Below are 12,273 nucleotides of genomic sequence, written 5' to 3'. Positions count from 1 at the left end.
TTAACTCATGTACTATGAATAGCTTCTTTGCCTTTTCACTGAGGTCTCTTCTGACCGCCCCAAATAATTTTTCAAACTAAAGCTTGTGCCGAAAACATACGTCACACTTTTGCAATAGAGAAGGCAAAGTAACTCACCTCCAACAGCATACAATTTTTTTCTCTAAAGCAAATGGAAAGGGTGGGGGAAAAAAAACACCTCACTTGAGGTTTCGCAATACTGTAAGTTCAAAATCAGTTCAACTTACACGTAACTTCTTGTTTTAGCAATGATTAGGAATAGAAAGCTAATTTACTGAGGAGAAGCACGCAAGCTGAAGTCTGACTCTTATCACAGCTTTCCCCTCTCACCCCATCCTTCAGTCACCAGCTGTCTAGTGACAGGTATTTCCGACTGGAACCAAGCATCTGAAATTGGGCAACCCTCAGCTACTGCCTCCCCTGCCCATCTCCCCAGTGGGTAGGTACCTTGCCTGCAACCTCCTCAGCTAGCCGTGCATTATGCAATTTTTCCCTAAATTCTTCCTTTGTCCTGTTTGGCTCAGATCTTGCTCTTTCAGACATTTGTTCAGTTTTCTAAGGGAAAGAAAGCTGTAGCGTACGTATATATTACACGCACACAACTTGGCTACCTCTTCACAGCTAGTTTACAAACCACAGAAAGGCTGCTACTTCACAGAAGACTGGCAGAACTGAGAAAGTGCAAAGGGGTTTTCTGCTTAAAAAGATTGTCCATGCAGATGTTTGCCAAACCTATCTATCCTTGATGTAAGTGTCAAGTCATGAGAAACCCTGAGAGCTAAAATTAAGATGTTGATTTCACCTCATTTCTAATCTTTGCAACATTCACATCATCTGAAGGCAGCATGCTCCTCAAATCAAGGTTAAAATTCTCTTGCAACTGGAATTAACTGCTGATTTTTGACCAAACCACCTCAGCAAATCTCTGTTCCCCCAATAATCAGCATGCAGCATACTTAAAAGTGAGGACACATTCATTCACAGTTACCTGCAAACAAGAATTGCCTAGAGTTTGACTGCTTCTGCCTTTGTTTCTCGTTCTATGCACTTCAGCCAAGTTGTGCTCCTTTCCTTTCACTACTCTGATACCAGATAGGGCTCTGGACAGACAGGGGGCTAGTTCCACCCAGCTTGTTAGGTGGAAGCTGTTGGTAAAAACAGTTTGTACAAGCAAGGTTTGACAGGGGAAAAAATAAAAATCAATTAAGTACAAAAAAAGCGAGTTCAGCTACCCAGAAAGAGCTTATAAACATCTAGAACAGCATGACATTACCCCAGGGTGACCAGGGAGACATTTGGCAGATCCTCCCTCCCATAAAAATTCTGAGCAATACAGTAACATTTTCCAGATGAACATGACTGCAAATAGATTTGGCTACTGGAAACAAGCTAACTGGCATTTACTAAAAAGCCTCTTCCCTTGGACTGATGAACAAGAAATACCCTACGTGATATGCTGCTTCCCATGAATAAACAGGCAAAAATATGGCAGGTCCAGGACAAAGTATCAAGTATAAATCCTTTGCACACAAAGGTTTTTTAAAATGAAAAGGTTGTGGGTTTGAAATCAGCACGCAACTTTCTTGAAAAAGAAAATGTTTATACAGAAGAAGCATCCAATTCTTTTAGTGGGACTGAGATTTCCACTTGTGGAGTGTTACGTGTTTGCTATACCAGAAGAGTGCTCAGAGATAATAAGCACTGCTTAAAACAAACAAACCAAAGGTCCCACAACCATGAAGATGACAATGTTGAGAACAAGCTTAAGAGAGAGTTTCAGCAGCAAGGAATTTCCTCACATGAGATTCGCAGAAAGATGATCTAACACGTGACTGCACAAAACAGGCCAAAATCCAGATGCCGTGAGTGTTATCCAAGGCACTCTATGCCTATGTATATACAGTCTGTGACAGGTCCAGACAATGCTGATGTGTGAGGTCATATAAACTCAACTACAAGAGGATGTTCCTAGCAACAATGGGTGCTAGAAATTGTGCCTCCAGATAGCCTAAAAGTTCCCCAAAGTCCAAAAATCATTTTCCCAGAAAATAATAATAATAATAAAAAAACAACACAAACAAATAATTGGCATGCTGTCTCAAAGGCCTCAACAGAGCTTGTCTCTTCCACCCCCCCCACCCCCCCCCAGTCAATGCAAGTCTGAATCCAAGTCTTCACTGTCCCTGTTGACCTTTAATGAGTAAACTGAAGGCCATACAAGTATACCAAGACTACCCCCAAATTTATTAAGAGGGCATCACTGCTCTTTCTCCAACATCCTCAGCTAACTTCATTAAACTCGCTCAAGACTGCAAGTAATGAAATGAAGAATCTTTAGATTATCATTTAGCAATGATTTAACTGCAGCACAAAACAGCGTTGAAGATGTGGTACAGGAGATGAGGTAGCTAGAAAGCTTCATGATCACATTTTGCATCTAAAATTCATGTGTCTTCAGAGAAAAACAAGTTCTAACCCATTGCCGATAATATATATTGATAATTGGAGCAGTAATACTGTCAGAAACACCACAGCCTATAATACCTTGCATCTTGATTTACTATATTGGAGCAACACAACTGTACTTCTGAATGTTTTCAGACCATCACAAAATTGTTTGAAAGAACACAAACCAGCAGGTGAGCTGATTAACCAGATTGCTTACTAAAGATTTTTCTATTTGGTAACCTTTAAGAACAGTTTTTGTTTATTTTTAGTTTTGTTTTTTAAACAGTAAGTTTGACACACTCACACTTGAGTTTATTCAACGAGAACAACACTGAAATGAATGCTCTCCTTTCCCTAAGATTAGATATCAAAAAAAAAAAATCCACACTCCACATGGATGCAAGGTACAAAAACCCACAGGCATTTTGGAAATAATGACAGAACTCAAGTCAGAGCAGTCAAAATTTCAAAGCAGAAGTCTATAATTTGAGTTTATTGAAATTGATAGGATTTATTCTGATACAACTCAATCACATTCAAATAGGATTAATCACTAAATCACAACCTTGAATCCATTTTGGTATTAGGACTGGAGTATAATCTGCAGGTAGTTTTGAATGAAGCACTCCTTTTCCTCACTCTGCATTGCAGCTACTAACAAAATAATCAGTATAAAATAATCACACTCCTACTAGAGATGAAGGCCTGAATAGACACACCATGAAAAAGCTGTTTTCACCAAAAGGCCCCAAAAGGATTTGTTTGTTGGTAGCAGCATTGTAGAGGTTAAGACAGCTAACAGCTGGGATGTATTTTATTCTGTGGCAGATGATATCCTTTTCCAGATATGTTAGCAAAGGAGACTGTACTACTGCATATACATTACATTCTATAACAAACAGCTCAGGAAAGCCATATGCATTAAATAAACATTTTGTGATTTACCATTTTCAAGTCAAAAGGCATACATTTACCACACTAATGTTTTCCAAAGCCCTATAAGTGTTCTTTATTAGCATCAAATATACAGTGCATTTGATAAAATGACAACCACAACTTTATTAATAGCAGCAATGTTAAGTGGAAGTCACATTTATCCATCTCTTATATGGTCTAAATACTGTGTGGGAGTGAAAGAAAACAAAAAGTAGAGGAACAAATAAGCCATTTCATTGCAGCAGAGATATTTATATGAAAGCTACAATGAAGTAAACTGTATTCTTACTTCAAAGCTGCCTTATACCTCTGGATGCCCCAGCTTCAAAGAACAGAAAATAGGTCACACTCTTGAGTTGGTTTCAAGGAAGACACTGCCTCACCCATCCACATTACCATTTGTCTGCAACCACTTAAAGCAAGTTGAGGGTTTGATTGAAGACATTTGTGCACAATTGCCAATATTTACAACTGAAGGCAATGAGGTAATGTGTTCCATTTTGGCAAGAACTGGATTAACCCTTGGTTTAAAAAAAAAAAAAAAAAAAAAAAGGTTTAGCCTTTTGTAAGGCTAAATCTTTTCTTTACATTTCAGTCTAGAACACATGCTACATTTGCTATGATATGTCATTTGACTAAAGCTACCCTGAGTAACAGCTGAGGTGTCAAAGTGAAGCATTCCTTGGACTCCAAATGTGAACTGGAGAAAAAATTCATAAAGTTCAGAGTAAAACATGTAGAAACCTTACTACACTTCCTACATTTCAATACGGGTCGAAATATAACATTTTCTTCCACTACATTTTTGGGAAAATTGCATACAAATGAGCCACTCCACTTCAGCGCTTGCACTGATGAATGCAGAAAAAAAGTACATCTTACAATTAAAATATCTATTTAAATTTGAATTAGCTTAAGTTTTACAAGTCAATTAAAAATATGGTTTAAAAGCCAACGTACAACATGACTACTGAAAAGAAATCTTGCTGTAATTATATGCAATTTGTGAAAAAGAGAAAAAAGGGAGACATTTTCAACTTAATCAACGAAACAACTCTTTAAGAAGATGGTAATCTCAAAGCTTTATTCAGAAATGTTAATTTATTCGTTAATCATTACCTAAAAAAATTTCAAGCAACTCTCCTGGCAACCTGGAAGCCAGACAGAACATATTTCTGCAAAGACTCTTTACATAGCTAGGACAATTAAGGGCAGGGAGGCAGATGAAGGAGGGAGCCCCTTTCTGAAAATTTATAGTTGGCTATGCTTCCTTCTATATTTCCCCAAACTCAAAAACTTCTTAGCTTCTTCTGTTCTTTATTTATAGGACTCAGCTTATCACTTACATATTTCTTCTCTCCAAACAACTGTAAGTTTGGGTAATTGTATTTATTAGGGCAAAATCTGAGGTAATCCTAGTATATACAGCAATAGCTTATGGACTAAAATCCTTTTAACTGCATTGACTTAATTTCCCTAGTCTTCTCAGCGTTGTGATGGTGCTACAGCCAGCTCCAAGCCATCTACATTGCTTTGGCCAACTAGCCACACTGTCTCAAAACAGCTAAAGAACTGTAATGTTACCTCAGGATGTGAGTACACTTGCATAGCTCATCTCTATTCAGTTGATTTTAGGGAAACCGTTACAAGCTTCATACCTTATAAACCATTAATTCTCTGTAAATTTGGCTAACACCGACTTCGAGGCCCAAAGCTCACCAGGAAGGGCAGGAAGTGTAGAGACAAGTAACACCACTACATATGCTTCCCTTTGAGAAGCAGTCCTACAAAGATCACATACAGTATTCATAGCTGTTCACGAACCCGACACGTAGCTGTTCAGGAAAGACATGAGTCTATGCCAGAAAAATTACAGCAGTTAAACAAAAACCACAAACCGTAATGCCAATAGAAAATGGATGTTAGTTCAATATAGCAGGAAAGTGGTTATTTTCACATTCCTTTTCTTACCTTCCTTTTCAGTTGCAAGAATTTGTAAGCCAGCACCACTCTCCATTTATCACTTCTCTGCCATATTTTCAAATACTGCCAACATTTTGTCTCTTCTTTCTAAAATACAGCCTTACATTATAGGCCATGCAGCTACAGGCTTTCTTTTCACATTTTAAAGACTGTGTATTCCTTCTCTCTGCCCCCTTGGCGAACTCATCTTGTCTATTTACACATTTGCCCAGAATGATGTCAGGATAGTTTTCTGTAGTCAGCAGACTTGGCAAAAAGAGGGAGTGTGAAGTAGCTCTCCCTCTTCTTCTAGTAATGCAATCTACTTTTCATTCAGGAAACCCTTCCAAACTTTTCTCTAGCCTTCTTATTTCTCATACTATTTCCAAGTGAAGTGTACTTTGCTTCATAGTTCATTTGCAAGAGGTGTCTTAAACATTCACATAAAAGAGAAACTTTGTCAAATTACTGGCTGAATCTCCTCATTATGCTCCTACAAATCCTCCCTTAACCTAACTCTCCCCAGTTTCTGTCAAAACACAGAGAAGCAACAAGTGGTGGTGACCTCACTGCTTTTCATTCTAACTCATCTTTTATTCTACTCATCCCAGTGGATTCCTGGTGTGCCTACACACACCTTGGTTGTACTTTCTGGTAGGACAAGACAAACAGTGATTTGCCTTCTGAGCTTCTGGAACGCAGTCAGAGGACTGGCAACTCAGTCTTGCCTTTTGGGTATACACTTCTTTCACCAGAAGGAATTTTACCATCATTCCTCTTGGTATGGTGAAGATTCACCGTGTGTGTCTGAATTTAATTATGAGATGCCTTGGATGCCAGGCGCTGGGACTGAAGAACATTCAGAACTTGACAAAGAACAGTCCAAGTTAAACAAAACAGCTGTATCAACAGCTGAAGTGCTTGAGTACTTTGGCTTCATAAGCATCAGAAGCGCAAAGTCTATTTTGCTTTTATTTTCTGAAGCAAAGAAAATAAGTAAATCAGAAGATCCAAACAGCCCAGTTTGAATTTCAACTTCTTTTTCTTACAAAACTTGAAATATTGTACCCACTTCTGTGGACCCCTCCTCTCCACAGAAACATGGAGGACAGGCTGTGTCTTCTGGAGAGACATCAGCCATTTGCAGAGCTAGCCAGGGTTAAGGATTTAGAACTCTGTGCCAGATCTTAGTAAGAAGAGCCCAACCAGCTTCTTTTAAATGAGAAGTGGTTGCTTGTATTTCTGGTATTTACTGATATGCAGCTGTGGAAGTGTACAATACCGGGTACCATTAGGAGGCCAGAATGGCTTATTAAGCACAATTACCTAGCAAGTAATCTGAATCCCGGAAAAGAACTCAAAGTTTCTTGTATCTGCTAAGATAGTGAGCAAATAAATTCCTAGAACTATCTAAAATATAATGTGTTAATGAGTTCAGACATGCAAAACATGGCATACAGAAGTTACATAAGAAATGAAGAGAATGAAATGGGATTTTTTTTTATTGTGCAAGTAGAAAGCTCGTATTTTAATATCAATGTCCAAATTACCCACGCTTCTGAGCATCTTTTTCAAGAAGAAATCCATTCCTCTAAACAAGATACTAGGTTTCACAGTCCTGAGGAACAATTAAACATTCTGTGGTTTGGACATCTTTAGCATAGTTTTCTTTTCATTTTTTTATGTGCAAAATAGAAAGATAGCATGAATCGGTTTTGCATTATAAGTATATAATGTATGTCAGCTTTAAAAAAAAAAGTGCAAGTCTCTGGGACATCTATCAGCATTACTGTAAAAGGTGACAATAATGTCCTATGGCTAATGGAAATTAACTCAAGATTATTCTTGTACTTCATGTTTCTGTTTTATTAATTAAAGTCCAAGGGACTTTAATTTCCAGGAAGTGCTGAGGCCTCAGCCTCTGTAATTTCAATCACTTCAAACACGTCAAATTAAGCGGCCCAAAACAGATGTACTTCAGTGACTTGAAATTTTAATCCCATTTGCTAAGTTCTCCTCCCCCTGTTTTTATTTGCTTAAATTTTTCACTCTATATTTTCATTCCTGTGTTAATTATTTTCGTTGAGTGAACTTCAAGTTTTCCAAGGAGCCTCCTACAATTTAGTCATCTAAAGGACCTTCCTCCTGCTTTGTTCTCTTTTCCTCATCTCAATTGCAGAAACAGCTTCCAGTTTCACCATCCCTCCTCACAAAATGACTGCAATGCAAGGAACAGGCCCTAGAACCAATGCTGATTTAAGCCTTCATCATCCTCTCCCCTTTCCTGCAACCTTCCCTCTTCTTTTCTTCTCTTTCTTTTTTTTTTTTTCTCCTTTTACTGTATTATTGTATAAACAACACAGCCATTGGCATGGACAGAGGTGACCAACCTCCACAAGAGCAGAATAAAGTAATATAATATTTGAAAACACATGATATGACAAATTGGGTACCATAACAGAATTCGCAGGGGCAGTTCACTGCATTTCACAATCGTGCTTCTCAGCATATTTGTATCCACTCAAAACCAGGAGAACTTGATTGCTCAAATCTTTATCAATTTAGAGTGGAATGCTCTCATGTAAGTAGTGCATTGTGCACATAAAGGTATCCCAGTTTAAGTCCCTTGAAGAGGTACTACCCTTCAGAAACAGCTTGTCTCTGAAGGGAAGGCACTGGAAGAGGCAGGCCTGCAAGGCAGATCCCAGCCCATCCCTGAACCCCTAGAAGACACTCTCAGGTATGCTGTCCATGTTCTGCGTACTGATATTGGTAAGAGAATAACAAATTCCCTGACCTACAGGTCACCATAAGACTACCTTTAGTGTTTTCACCATAACATGAATTCAAGTGCAATTCCCTCTTTAGCAAACTGACCAGCTTAAACTTTGTCCTGGCTCCATTGCTATAATCGCCTAACAACTCTCAAGCACTTAAAAATCTGTGTGTAGGCAACCAGCATTGTCAACAATAGTAGCAGTCTGGATTTTTCTGTAAAATGAGGTCATGCTGCACACTGATTGCAAGAAGGAAAGTACAATCAAAACTTTCAACTCTTATTTTCATTCCCAGCCAATCTCTGTCTAGAGAGGAAGCAGTTGCTTTCACTGCAACGTCTACATCTTTTGTAGGTGGTCAAATCTGTTGCCCCTCATGTCCTCCCCAGGAAATAAAGAAAAATTCTGTGCATGGAAACTTACGAGTTTCCAACCCTCTACGTGGGAGTAGTCCACAGAGGGGAAAGCCTTTAATTAAAAACAACTTTGAAGCTGAAGCTCTCCTTGTTCAATTATTAACAGTCCTCGTGCTTACAAAAGCTCACTGGGATCCTAGATACAGTAAAAGTTGAAACATTTGGACAGGACTAACAAAACTTCAGAGCTTTCAAATTCAGTAAGATGCTTGCTTTAGTATTGTTTTAATAACTAGGTATATCCAGGCAGTACGATACTTCCAAGCTATTACTGAAATCTGTGCTTCCACAACGTTAATGCATATCAACTATTGCATCAAGCTATACTCATACAATCTCATGCCTGTTGCCAGAGAAATAAAAAAGATAGAGAATAGCATCACTATCTGAATTCCACAGCTACGCCTGGGGTCATACTGTTTCCATGTGCAGACACCATGTGGTATATCCTGTGCTTTGCTGACAAGAAGCAATCTAATATGAGGCTTCTGAATCCTAAACAAACAATATTGTAATCCACTTTCAGCTGCACAATAACTGCTGCACTCTGTCAAAACATACTTTGAAGTATACGCACACTAAGAAAACCTGCAGGAAAAGAGATCAGATACCAGCCTTGCTTGAGTCTTCATGCTTTCTTCCATGTGCCATCACCCCTCAAACATTAAGTTATAAAAACAAAAGCAAATGGTGGTATGAGCTCTCAACTTTGAATCAAAACACAAACACATTGCTGCGAGATCACTTTTAAATATATTATTTAGAATAACATTGTCAGAACAGATACCTGAGCAGCACATTTTCAAGCTTGAAATGAAACTGGAGTTGATAGCACTTCAGCTTCCAGAACAGATGCGAAAGCTTCACAAAGCAGTACTGAAGACAGAAAGTAATGACAAAATTGGAAGCAACTCTACGGGGCTATCTATATTAGCTGGTAAAGACAGGCCAAGAGCAAGACTTCTTTATAGATACACTAGACACTGCTACACAATTTCTGGGCTCCTAGAACAGACTTCGTAACACCTGAAGGCCAGAGTTCTACACAGCATAGCAAAAGGAGGGAGGTGAATATTGGTACTCTGACAGGGTGACTATCCCTCAAACACCCCAGAGATGAATGTGCTTGCCGACAAATCTCTCTTGCATGTCGTCCCCTCAGTTGGGTTTGGTGAGGTGGAAAGCTGCTCTACACAAAACATTCACGGCTTGAAGCCTTTCTCAAGGACCCTAGGTTTAAATATTGGACACAAGGTTGAGGAAGACTTGCTTAGATAGGGTTCTAGTTCTAGACTTTCCTTTGTTTGAAGTGCCTCAAAACCCATCTTTGACTTTAGGTAAGTATCTATATTAGATGAAAGCACGTCTCACCCCTCTTGTCAAGTTGTTATGAAGCCAAATAAGTAATGTACCTGAGACTGCAGAAGAAGCAAGAAGGATTCAATTCTATAAGCCTCTTAATTAAAGGCATTGTCATGGTATGGAACAATTTTCAGTTCTTAATACTGTTTACACAGTTTGGGAAAAAATCCCTTTCATATAAATGCATACACAGTGCTGGCAGCAAAGATTACAAGTTACAGAAGCTAACAGCATACACTTGCCAAAGCACAGGGCCTCCAGTACAGTATCACTAGGTGAACAGTGTGAAACAAAAAAGTCATCTCTTTAAAACACATTAGAAGACCAACAGTGACTAAAACAGGACCAGATGCATATCTCTACATGTGCTACTCAGTAATAAGGAAAAAAAAAAAAGCTTATATTTAACTTTATATAAAAAAATCCAGCCATTTAACTTTCTGAAAGCACTAACCTAAGGGAGGAAAGGAAGCCTGAAGACAGACACATCTTTGCATTAAAATTGAAAAGCTAATTCATTGACTATCTTTTATATCTTCAGTTTTTCAGTATACCTCAGGGACAGCAAGTTTTGAAGAAACCACACTCCAAAGCAAAACAGCACATCACCTACAATTTTAGGACACACTTGAGAAGTGCTGGATCATCTAGGCTGTTTCCAGAAGTTTCCTTCACCATAAATTGCTTTAATTTTTACTTGAATGTCAACGTATAGGGGCTGGTTAATATAAACATGTACATATTAACCAGGGAGTTAAACAGTCAATCCTTCTTACCTGAGGCAACCTTTTAAGTCATGGATCAAGTAAGACTGAATGTACAAATAATTACCAGAAATGGTTACTAAAATCTGACTTCCATATCAAAGGAGCAGTCAGAACAGCTAAACCATCAGTCCTATTATACTAACATATAACTCTTAAGATTTCTTGCTTCTGCTAATACTTCTTGTGATGTTGCAAGGTAAGAAGACAAGTATCTTCTGGCACAATAGTATAGGACAATATAATTGGCAGATAGTGTTCAGACACCAGAGATTTTTTTAATATTTTTTTATTTTTAGAATTGCTTGCAGAGGTCAAGTTGCCCTTCATGAAATGGTACTTCACCTTGAAGCCCAACCCCAGTTATCTAATCTATGGTTAGTTTTAACCTTGAAGTTGTGTCAGAGAGAGAAGTACCAAGGATGTTGCCTGGCCCACACACACTGGTAGAAAGCACTCATTGTCTCAGAGTGGAGCCTACCACAGAATGATGTTATTTCCACACTCCCTGAAAGACAAATGGATTCACCCTGAAACTTTTGAAATAGTACAACATGCAGAACTTTCTGTTAACAAAGAACTTAAGACATCTCCACAGAACCTCCTTAGCCCACTTATATGCTGTGGCATTAGTGCCAGCTCACTGCAAAAACACGTGGAAAAAGGCTACAACCGCAGCAGTGAAATTCCAGACAATGTCAGGCACTGGGATCCTTAAATTGGGCTAGGGCAATACATGAGCAAAGACTATAGAAGTCAGGCTACAGTCTCAATATTTAGCTGTTGTTGGAAATCAAAAGACCCCAGACCCCACACTCCAGATCCCTTGCGCAACTCCTGAGAGAATACAAAAAATCAGCTAACAGGCTGTAAGGACTGATTATGCTCAGGTATTTGCTCACTGCAGCAAGAGAAAGCTAAATACAAAGTGAAGCATTAAGGAAAAAAAAACAAAAACAAACAAACAAAAAAAAAAAGTAAAGCTTAATTAAGCACAGGAAACTAACTCATTTCAAATTCAGGTTAGTGTAAATCACTGCCAATGAAGTTTATCATTTAAACTGTGAACAAGCACAACCCTCCTCTCACTTAATAGAGGAATCAGTCCAAGTAGGCCAAAAGTCAAATGTCAGCTCGTGCAGAGGGTGCAATGAAGTACTGAGAAACAAGAAAGTTTTGTTAAATAGTGAAATGAACATCACGAAAGCCAAACAGAACTGCTAAGGGAGCACTGCAGCAGTTAAATCCTAGCTTGGAACCGGAGAATTCAGCATCAGAATGACTGGCCCAAGCATATCAAGGCATATGCACAGCTCAACCTACAGAGTACCTCTGTGGTTTCATACAGAAAGGCAGGTGGCAGTTTTAGAAAGTCTTTAAGAACTGTTGGTACTTTATTTTATTAAAAACAAGCAAACAAACAAAAACATCTCATGCATTCCCACAAATTTTCATGTTAGTGGATACCCCATCCAATTGGCTAATAAACACGTCGCCTCAATATTCCTAAATTTTTGTGCAAACTTAGCAGCTAAAGTGTTTATGACATACCTGTGAAAAGGTTATGATAATGTATGCACATGCCTTT

At 38.6% G+C, this 12,273-nt stretch overlaps 1 protein-coding gene across 4 annotated transcripts in view; it reads right to left on the bottom strand.

Moving 5' to 3' along the window:
- Positions 1 to 12,273, bottom strand: part of RASSF8 (Ras association domain family member 8) — an 87,947-nt gene that overhangs the window by 23,268 nt on the left and 52,406 nt on the right. Inside the window, exon 1 of one of the 4 annotated variants that reach the window (XM_084506133.1) lies at positions 3,694 to 3,713. The exons of the other annotated variants lie outside the window; for them this stretch is intronic. The gene's annotated coding sequence lies outside the window, so the exon portion shown is untranslated. Of the gene's footprint in view, positions 1 to 3,693; positions 3,714 to 12,273 lie in introns of those variants that run through there. 4 annotated transcript variants of the gene reach the window in all.

This window comes from Aythya ferina (assembly GCF_964211825.1).
Source record: "Aythya ferina genome assembly, chromosome: 1".
Lineage (NCBI taxonomy): Eukaryota > Metazoa > Chordata > Aves > Anseriformes > Anatidae > Aythya > Aythya ferina.
This window is presented reverse-complemented; position numbering and strand designations above follow the sequence as displayed.